Source organism: Peromyscus eremicus, chromosome 22 (genome assembly GCF_949786415.1).
Source record: "Peromyscus eremicus chromosome 22, PerEre_H2_v1, whole genome shotgun sequence".
Taxonomy (NCBI): Eukaryota; Metazoa; Chordata; class Mammalia; order Rodentia; family Cricetidae; genus Peromyscus; species Peromyscus eremicus.
This window is the reverse complement of record NC_081437.1, coordinates 20,465,969-20,477,288: the sequence shown is the minus strand read 5'-3', so window position 1 is coordinate 20,477,288 and position 11,320 is coordinate 20,465,969.

Here is an 11,320-nt window from a genome sequence, read left to right as displayed (position 1 = left end):
GTGTTAACTTTCTGTCACTATGACAGAATACAATAAAGTACAAAGCTTGAGAAAGATTTTGGCTTCCACTTTGAAGAGTCAGTTCATCATCCTTTGGCCCCATCACTTTGAGTGTGGTTAAGCAGAACATCAATAGGCTGTGTGTGGCTGAGGAGAATACTCACTTCATGATGGCCAAGAAGCAAAGAAAGGGGATCTGGGGTACTAGTATCCCCTTTAAGGGCACATGCTTAAGGACCTAACTTGACCTAACTTCTATAAGGTCCCACCGTTCAGAAGGCTGGCAATGAAACCTTCAACATCTGGCTGCTCAGGGACTTTAAGATCCCAACCAAAGCAGGATCCCTTGTCGTAGAAAACCATCATGGGTGGAAAGGATGAGAGGGGAGTTCCCTGGAGAATGGAAGATCTTTCTACAGCTCTACCCACCTCCCCAGATGCTTCCCTACCTACTCTGCACAGACGTCTGCCAGGTGTGTCCCGACACTAGCTTTCCCTGCCTTCCCACACTCTGGTCTGCCCCTGAGTTCATTCCTCCACAGTGTCAACCTCACTGTTCTTGCCTGTTCCAGAAAGGGCCATGCTGTCCTACCGCAGCGCGTTCTTCTGTGGCTAGGTTGCCCACACCCTTCCGTGCCTGGAACACTCCTACTTGTCTGTGCAGCCCCAGGTCTTATGGCCACCCACCCCTCACCCCTATCCTTTGCACCTCATTCATGCCACTTACGTGCACTGTAGACTTAATGTTTCACCTGCTTGTCTAGGACTGACTGACTTATCTCAGCCCTCAGAAGCAATTAGAGCATCTGGTGCCAAGTAGGGCCAGCAGTAGTGGTTCCAAGCAGAATCATTTGGTGAGTGTCTAAAACCTCCAAAATCAGTTCACTCCAGACCAGACAGTTCTGCGTTTCAGAGCATTTCAAACTTTTGGATTAGGGATGGCTCACAGGTGGAATCTGTGTAATAAATACTCCAAAAATACCTTTAGCTGAACCACTTCTATTAAATACTCAACATATACCATAGAATGGGTGGATTGTGAATAAAGGGATTGCTCATGGTTCTGAAGGCTGAGAAGTCCAAGGTCACAGCACCTTTAGGTGTAGTGTGCATCCTCATGGATAGTGCCTTTCGGTGTCCCCTCATGGTAGGAGGGAAGAACTTTGACCTCTTTGGTAACTGACACCCCCTCCACGTGTGTGTGTGTGTGTGTGTGTGTGTGTGTGTGTGTGTGTGTCCGTGTGGAGGCCAGAGGCTGATACTGAGTGTCTTCCTCAGCAGCTCTCAACCTTGTGTATTAGGTCATCATCTCTCACTTGAACCCAGAGCTCGGCAGTTTGCCAGTCTAGCTAGCTAGCTTGCTTTGGGGATTCCCTGCCTTGCTCCAGGGATTCCAGGCTAGCTGACACACCTGCCTGGTATTTACGTGGGTGCCAGGAAGTTCAGTCTTCATGCTGGCAGAGCAAAAGTTTCCCAGCTGTGCTCAGCCTTCTTCAGCTCCCCCCCCCCGCCCCCTTTTTTTTTAAGATTTAATTTTGTATATAGTGTTCTGCCTGCCCCCCAGAAGAGGGCACCAGATCTCATTACATATGGTTGGGAGCCACCATGTGGTTGCTGGGAATTGACTTCAGGACCCCTGGAAGAACAGCCAGTGCTCTTAACCACTGAGCCATCTCTCCAACCCCCTTCAGCCCCTTCTAAGGGCACTAATTCCATTCATGAGGCTCTGCCATTGTAACCTAATCATTTCTCAAAGGCCTCTGTCCTCATACCAAAGTCCTGACCAGTAGACACTGTGAATGATAGCACTTTTTAAAAACTACCATTTGTTACATAAGATTGTTTGTTAGAGGCCATTTTTAAAGGGAATATTCCCTTTTGCAACTGCATGCAATATGACATGTGGGCAGCAGGGGGAGCCATTGGAACATTTTTCTGGTCTGGCTAGCCCACTAATTGTCATCTCTGATGCTGAGGATTGTCCCAGTGAGGCCAGACCAGTCAGGAAGCAGGGTCGCTGCATTAGGTCATTGATCCTTGTGGTAAGCTAATGGTGTCCTAGGGGCTAGTCTGCTCTAGAGACCAGTTCAAACTAGTATCCTCTCCCCTGTCACCAGGCGGCCCAGGTGGTGGAGCCCTGTTTGGTAGGTTGTGAAGTTTCTGGGTGGGCTTGAGTACAAGTCATCACTGGCTAGAGATATTTGTGTAAAATCCCCACATGAGATGCTGAGGCACAATTGGAGGAGGAACTTCAGTAACTGGTTTGTTGTTTTATTTATTTGTTTGTTTGTTTATTTTGAGACAAAGTTTCTCTGTATCCTTGGCTGTCCTGGAATTCCTCTGTAGACCAGACTGGCCTCGAACTCACAGCGATCCACCCGGCATGGTGGTCCCTAACCTTAAAAAAAGTACTGTGTGGCCACACCTAAAAACAGTCATCCAGCCTAAAGAAGGTCACATGGTTGACTGTAGAGAGAGCACACTTTCCTTTCCAGATCCTGGTCTGGTCAGGATGTTCCTACCTGGAGTATGTAAAGACAGCAGATGTCGACAGAGACTCCATCAGTCTATCATGAGAAGGATGCCCCGAGGAAACACACAGCCTACCCCTTGAGGCAAAGTCTCTACCAGAAAAGCCTTTTCCTCCTTACAAAGAAACAAACTTTCCTCACAACAGATCAGAATAGCCTCACCTGCTGCCCAGCAGGCACAAAATCAATTTTCTGCCTCCTCTCACCTCCCATCGGCAGCAGAACTCAGTTACCCAGCTTCGCTTCCTGTTCCCGCGGTAACCCTATTTGGTGAAATTAGAATTAAGAGTTTAATTCAATGTAGTGCAAAGCCCAATGAGATTAGCTTGATGGTTTCAGACCTGTGCTAGGAAACAACATCCTTCTGTCCTCTATTCTTCTTCCTAAAATTGACATAACCGAGGAGAAGGGAGGGTGGGGGCGCATCAGCCTTGGTCCTCTGCCCCCTTCTCTGCTCTGCATCTAAAATCCGATTTCCTGAAGCTTGACCTGCATATCTCTTTACGAGATGAAGATACGCTCAGATTCCTTTTCCATGCGGTGTAAAATAAGGTGGCAAACTGAGCCCCAGCGCAAAGGCCTGCTGCTCTTCAGTAACCTCTGCATGTGGGCTACAGTTTCCATGTGGCATTTCACGTCGTCTATTATCTGCGCTGTCTCTGATGCCTCCGCAGACTTGTGGATGTCCAGCGACCATGCTCAGAAAGGCCATGTTCTCCTGACATTGTGGGTGTTTGGCGACCATGCTCAGAAAGGCCCTGCTCTCCTGACATTGTGGGTGTCCAGCGACCATGCTCAGAAAGGCCGTGTTCTCCTGACATTGTGGATGTTCGGCGACCATGCTCAGAAAGGCCCTGCTCTCCTGACATTGTAGTCTTGGGATTCTACTTTCACCCATTTGTTTTATAGTCATATAAATTGTTATATAGCTGTTGCTTGACACAAGAGCTTTTTACACAGCCCTGGTTGTCATAGCGGTCCAATAAGCGATGAGATTACAGATGTGTGCCACCATGCCAGGCTCTAAATATCTTGAGCAAGGGACCCCCCATTTTAATTTTGTTCAGCACCCCAAAAATTGTATGACTCGTCCTAGCTTCACCATGACTCTTATTTAGGAGGTCTTATTACTCTCACCTTGTAAGAAATATTCTCGTTTTTAATTCTGTTGTGAGGGGGTCTGTGTATGGTATATGCACAAGAGTATAGGTGCCCCTAGAGGCCAGAAGGGGATCTGGGTTCCCATAGCTGGGCTGACAGCCGGCTGTGAGTTGCCCAGTCCTCTGACAGAGCACTGCATTCTCTTCACTGCTGTGCTCCCAACTTCACTTTGAAAACGGGAAACAGAGCCAGGCTCGGTGGCACACGTCTGTAATCCCAACACCCGGGGAGGGGAGTGGCTGAGGCAGGAGGATGGCAGGCTTGAGACCAGCCTAGACTACACAGCAAGTTCTAACACTGCTTCATTACATCTGAAACACTGCCTATTAAAAACTAGAAACAGGTGAGCAGGGTGGGTCCGGTAGCTCCGGGAAGGCCACACAAACAGAAGCGCAGGTCTGGGATTGGAAGCAGGCTCCTGGGCCCTGTGCTCATTATGACTAAGTGGCAATCCCCTTTCTCCTTACCTGTCTAACTGCAGCCAGCCCCGTCTCTGAGTGAGGTTAGTAATTCTAGCCGTTCTAAGTTAAAGCACACAGGCGCTCTATTTCTACTCCTAACCACCGAGATCTTTGCTTTAGCTCCCTTAAGTCGTTTTGCATGTAAAGCATTTATTTTCTGAAGAAAACTTTCTTTAGCAAAATGTAACACATTTTATCTCTGAAGCCTAGATCATCTTCTTATATCCTCATACACTTTTAAAATATCATTAGAGATGTCGACATGAAGAACATTTGTCCTGTAACAAAATTATATTTCTTCCCAAGATGTAGTGATTTAATAATTAAAAGAATATCCATGAAATATAAATACTAAGTATTCATCAATAAATTAAATTAGATTGTGGATGTTAGGAGCCAATTATCATACAAGAGATCTCCAATGGTTGAAATAATGAGGCCAAATTATTACTCTTGACATTCTCTGTAGGCCATGATTGTAAATTGCTATAGTGGTCTAATAGATTATAGAATCTTATGAGATTTGAGGTCCCCTTAAAATATTCATTGTGTATTAGAAATTAGTTGTCCTGACTGATTTTAGTTATAATTCCATTATATGTTTACAAGATGAGAGAAGGCAGGGTGCCATGGAATTGAAAGGAAAAATGTGTTCTGCTTATGAAATAATAACCAAGAGAGTGGCACCATGAATAAGAATGTTCTACAAATCTAGATTTGAACTCCATCTCAACACTTCCTAACTTGGCAGCCTTCAGCGATGCAGGGTTCTGATGAGACCGTGCTTGGAGCAGGTAACACCGTGACTGGTACTTAGCAAACCAAGTCAGTGTTCTGATTTCTGCTGCCACTGAAGGGAGATGGAAGGCTTGGGGAGACGCCACCTTCCTCCATGACATCCCACTTCTCAACCCTCCTTAGGCTGTAATGTTCTCTGTAGCATCCACTTGAAAAGTTGTTGGTACAGTGTCAGTGACGTGCGGGCACTTACTAAATGCCCAGCCCCGTCTAGGTGGCAAAGGAGCTGGGGACACCAGGTTTTTAGTACTTGCCACTTTCCATGGTGTAAATGCAATGACAATCTACCCGAGGGACTTCATTGATCGTGGAGTTGGGATGAGGTGTATATATGTGCTTCTCACAACGTGAAAGGACCCAGTGCCCTTGTATCCTACTTTCAAATCAGGAGTGGGATGATGGCTTCTATTTCTGGCTCTGCTGCTCAGCCCAGCCCACCCCTCCCTTGCATGACCCTGGCTAATTCAAGTTTCCCTGAGCTTCAGCTTCTTTATCTGATGGAGATAGCAGCACCTGCCTGGCGTGGCTCCTAAGGCGGATGCGACAATGAAACAAATAGGGAAAAACCTTTGAAGCCCTGCAGTCCAGTGGAAGCGAGGGTAACGGGTCGTGTCGTCCATGCATAGATGACTAACTGTAGGTGATTTCATCAAACCCCCATTCTTGACCTTTTAATCTACTAGACAGCCAGGCCCTGGAGCTCCTGGTTCACTCACCTGATCTCTTTCTCCTTCCCTGTGACTGTTTAGCTTACAGTGGTCACCGGAACAGTTAACCGTGAAGCCTTGTCAGGTTGTAGCAAAGCAAGGCCAGCTCTTATTGCTTGACTTGCTTCAGGGCACCAGAGTCTTCGGAAGCCTTCAACTGGTCCACCACACCCTGAGCACAGGAAACAATGGCCTGGGAGCCCGCTCACATTGCCTTCCGAAGTGGAGGTGATTAGTCCCTGTGCCAGTCACAAGACTCGGCCTTCTTTTTCTTTCTCTCTCACTTGACTACCCTTGGCCACGGCCATTTCTGCTGCAGTTGCCTTGGAGACAGAGGACTGGTAGGAAATCCATTTTTCACACCACCTGGGTCCAGATCCCTGGTCATCCTGTCCTTTCTTTGATCTGGCTACATAATCCCGCTGTGCCTTAGTCTCTCCGTCTGTAAAATGGGGCTGATAGGACCTACCTCCTCAGCTTGTTGTGCAATTAAAAGAGCTGGAACCTCCTTTAATGTTAGGAGAGCCTCAGACACACAGCAGACACTAATTGTTGAGAGCAGTCTTCTGCTTCCAAGGGTGTCTTTCTGCGGTCTCCCATCGAGTCTGGACTGTCCTTAAGACTGACACATTCAAGTTGGTTTTTCTTGTTCTGTTTGCAGAGAAGTGGCTGCCTTTAGCTATGTAGCATTGTCACAAGCTATAAAGCAGGGCCTGTTAATGTGTGAGAAGCCTCCAGGAGTGGGTCTTCGCCTGAGGAGCACTGTGGTCTTGCAGGTTGACACTAGCCTCCTGGTTTCCTTCCCTCACAACAAGCTGACCTTGCTGAGTACTGAATAGGACCACAGGTGTGTCCAGGAAGACACAGGTCCATGGCTGTGTATAACAGGACCACAGGTGTGTCCAGGAAGGCACAAGTCCATGGCTGAGTATAACAGGACCACAGGTGTGTCCAGGAAGACACAAGTCCATGGCTGAGTATAACAGAGGACCACAGGTGTGTCCAGGAAGACACAAGTCCATGGCTGAGTATAACAGAGGACCACAGGTGTGTCCAGGAAGACACAAGTCCATGGCTTGTATAACAGGACCACAGGTGTGTCCAGGAAGACACAAGTCCATGGCTTGTATAACAGGACCACAGGTGTGTCCAGGAAGACACAAGTCCATGGCTGTGTATAACAGGACCACAGGTGTGTCCAGGAAGACACAAGTCCATGGCTGAGTATAAGAGGTCCACAGGTGTGTCCGGGAAAGCACAAGTCCATGGCTGAGTATAACAGGAAAATACAAAGGTTTCGCTACTTGGTCACAGGTGGGCATTTTAGACATCTGCCCTCCACTTTACTGTCATCCCACCACTGTATTCCCAAGGGCCCACTCCTGCTGCTGATGACTCAGGAAGAGGCCTCTGAGTCTCAGTCTGGGGTGCAATAACCTCCAAGGGGCTGTGGTTAGCTTGATAAGAAACAGCTTCTTCACATTCCTTGGAGGGAAAACATTTAAGAGTGTGCTTCCAAGGTTCAGCTGCTCATCTAATAACAATAATTACCTTAATGTTCTTCAATCGGGGATTAGTTAAACAAATTAGGGAACGTCCATAGTACGTGATGCAGCCATTAAATTAAACAAGGTAGAACAATATTGTATTTCATTAATCCTTACACCACTCAAAATCTCTGTCATGCTGGAGGTTTTGTTACAATGTTACATTGTTACAGTGTTACAATGGGGGTGACTACTGTCAAGGATTTGGGAGCTCAAAAGTCAGGGCCCAATACCTCTTGAGCTAAAGTCGTACACCTGGATGTGAGCCAATGTTGCATTTTCATCCTGGCTTGAAAGGGGAGAGATGACCCAGCATACACCAGCTTCCTGGAACACCCCTGGAAAGCTGAGAGATGGAGGCAGCAACTAGAATTATCGTTTCCGGGGGACAGTGTGGTTAAGAACTGGATGTTCCAAGGGGACAGCAAGTGTGAGTCACTAGACTGAGGAAGTGTTGAAGATTCCTTGTGAGCTCTATGTCAGCTGGTCAGTATGGTTCCAGGCCATCGCCAGCTGCCAGCTGGTGGACTTAGCTGTCACTGTGGTCCTGAACATCTGGGAAGCCCAAGAGTAGACAGAGGATTAACAGGGATCCTGAGCTGGGGAGCAGACAAAGCCTGGAGAGAGCAAGGGCATGTGCTGTGCCTCACAAGTGGCACAAGGCTTAACCAGTACCAGAAGAGACATGACATCATCTGAGGGAACGTTTTCAAGGTCCCACCCAAAAGAGAGTTGGCAGTCTCTGGACTGCGGGAGAGAGAAATCACTCTGGAGTGAGTGACCCTTATCATTGACACAAGTGTATGGCAGAGGAAGTAGATAGCATGGGGACTGGCGTGTTGAATTTATAACCTCACAACAAGGGACCTAGGGAATATTTTCTGGCTTCTGGCTTTCTGCCTGGGACTCACAAGGCTGATGTGGCTCTACCTGTCCTCACTAAGCTCACGCTGCAAGGACATCTTGGTTTCTTTCTGTTGCTCTCACAAAATAACATGAATTGTAGCTTATACACAACATGAATTATTTGTCACAGTTCTGGAGACCAGGATGTCTGAGACTAGAGGCAGGCCCATGCCCAGGTTCTGGGGAGTGAGGGTTTTCTCCTGGGTTGAAGACGGCTGCCTTCTTTCTGCATCCACATGTGGTAGAAGAGGTAAAAGAGTTCCCTTGGTCCTCCATCTGTCCGATTCACGGGGAGCTAGTCACCTCCAGACTACTATCACCTCAAGTGTTGGGATTTCAGCATGTGAACAGGGAAGGCACAGATATCCAGACTATAGCAGGTAGTAAATATGCTGCCAGGGTTTCGTCTCTCACTGTTGCTCGGAGCTACAGCCTCCTGGGAGTGCCAGTGGGCTGAGAGGGAGTCAATTTTGGCTAGCAGTAAACAGGACTAACAAATGAAGCTCTGATCTGAGGTGTTCAGACGGGCCTCAGTTGGAGCCAAGGCAAACATGGCTGCCCAGTTAGAGACAGACCCCAACATTCAAGACCTTGATGGGTATAGACAAGCGGGCTCAGGTTCATGGGTTATGAGTCTCAGTGTGTTTTCTCTCTAGTAGAGTATCCAAGAATGAGAACTATAATATAGCCATTTGTCTTCTGGCACCTGAGCCTCTGTGTGTGAGACGACCCTAAAATGGAGGGGCTCACAAACACTGCACAACTAAATTCTGTGCTACCAGCACAGAGCAACAATGGTTTGTGATTTCCGTGGCTCAGGAATTCAGAGCACAGCGCAGGCAGGAAGGCTTGTCCCCACTCTCCTAGGTCTAGGTCTTAGTGTGGAGAGGCAAAGGCTGGCAGCTGGAATGATCTACAGCAGTGGTTCTCAACCTTCCTAACACTGTGACCCTTTAATACAGTTCCTCATGCTGTGGTGACCCCCCAACCATAAAATTATTTTTGTTGCTACTTCATAACTGGAATTTTGCTGCTATTGTGAATCGTAATGTAAATAGCTGTATTTTCTGATGGTCTTAGCGAACCCCTGTAAAAGGGGTCAAGACCCACAGGTTAAGAACCAGCTGATCTACAAGCTCATCCACTCTTAAATTTATAAGGACGCCAGCCATGGGCTGTAGGGACGGAACTCCAACAAACAGCCTACTGTGTGGCTGGGTTCTAAGGTCAAGGGTCTCAGGAAAGAAACCCAGGCAAATACTGTATCCTCTCCATGACTTAATGTGGAAGTCACATCGGATCACCTTTGTCCTGTTTGTGAGCCATACTTAAGGAGAGAGACACAGTCCATCTTCGGCAAAGGGGAGTCAAACATTTTGACTATTTTGAAATGATCAGCTGTTGGCACGGGCCTATAATCCCATCTAGGGAAGCAGAGGCAGGGGAATGGACTCAAAGCCTGCCCAGGCAACAGAGTAAGATCAAGACCATTCTTGACAATTTAGTGAGTGAGACCCTATGTCCAAGTCAGAAGTGAAACAGGCCTTGGGATGTAGCCAGGGAAGAATGCTTGCCTAGCATGTGCAAGGACATAGGTTTGATCCCTAACTCTTCTAAGTAAATAAGTGAATAAAGTGCCATAGATAAGAACTATATAGATTTTAACAAATGGAGCATTTAAGTTTGTTTGTACCCCATATTTCCTTTCCTCACCAAAACCAAGATGTTGAAGCTTGGGGGCGGGTGTTAATGCTGAAATACCACAGTAGCTTTTTGCTCTCACAATGTTATTCTGTTCCCAGCCTGAGTATATGAGAAGGTAGAAGTTGTATTCATTCAGGCTTCAGCCAACAGAACTCAGAGAAGAATTGAGTGCAGTCTGGAGGTGGGGATGGGAGGGGGGGGGTCCTTAGCTGAGTGTGGTGGCATGCACCTGTAATCCCAGCACGATGGAGGCAAAAGCAGGCTGATCTCTGTGAGTTCAAGGCCAGCCTGGTCTACAGAGTGAGTTCCAGGAGAGCCAAGGCTATGTAGAAAGGCTCTGTCCTCCCCACCCCCTTCCAAAAAAAAAAAAACCAAAAAACCTCAAAATGGGGGAGGAGGATCTCACCCTAACCCTATAAATAAGGAGGAGCAATGGGCATTATTAGGTATAGTTGTTAGCATTCCACAAGTCAAATGTTAATACAAGTTATTATATTATAATAAATGTTAAATGAGTTAGACCTGGCACAGGCTACTTATAAAGAAAATAGGTTTATTCAGCTCGTATTTGAGAGATCTGTATTGGCTCCCTTCCGTGAGGACTCTTTCTCTCTCTCTCTCTCTCTCTCTCTCTCTCTCTCTCTCTCTCTCTCTCCTCTCTCTCTCTCTCTCTCTCCCTCTCTCTCTCTCTCTTCCTCTGTCTCTCTCTCTTTCTCTGTCTCTCTCTATCTCTGACACATGATATCAAGGTAAAGATTTGACTGTATGTAAAAGCTTATATGACTAAACAGGAAGTCAGAGGAAACCACCAGTTTCACAGTCCCTTACAATGGTGATGCCCCCCCCCACCATGAGCTAAGGACCACTCACCTATTAAAGGTTCGAACATGTCTCAAAATTGCCCAGACATTGAGCCTTTAACACGTGAATCTCTGGAGGCGAGGGGTAAACAAGCCCTATCCAAACCAGCACACTAGATATTAAACATTCCTTTGGAAAAGTCCACTGGATATCAAAGTGGAAAACCACAGAACTGGGCAAAATGATTACCACGTGCACAGAATCCCTCTGATGTCGGGTGTTTGACTCTGGGCTCTGAAATGAGAGCCATTTTTCTTTTTCTTTTTGGTTTGTGGTGTGTTCGGTGTGTGTGGTGCACAGTGCACAGTGTTCAGTGTGTGCTGTTCAGTGTTCAGTGTCTGGTGTTCACTGTGCACTGTGAGTTGTTGAGTGTGCAGTGTGTGGTGTGTAGTATGCAGTGTTCAGTGTGTGGTGTTCAGTATTCAGTGTGCACTGGGAGGAGTTCAGAGTGTAGTTTTCAGAGTGCAGTGTGAGGTGTTCAATGTGTGCTGTGCAGTGTAAGGTATTCAGTGTGCAGTGTGTGGTGTTCAGTGTGGTGTGGATGTTCAGTGTGAGGTATGCAGTGTGCAGTGTTCAGTGAGGTGTGCAGTGTGAGGTTGCAATGTGAGGTTGTAGTGTATGCTGCGCAATGTGTGCTGTGCAGT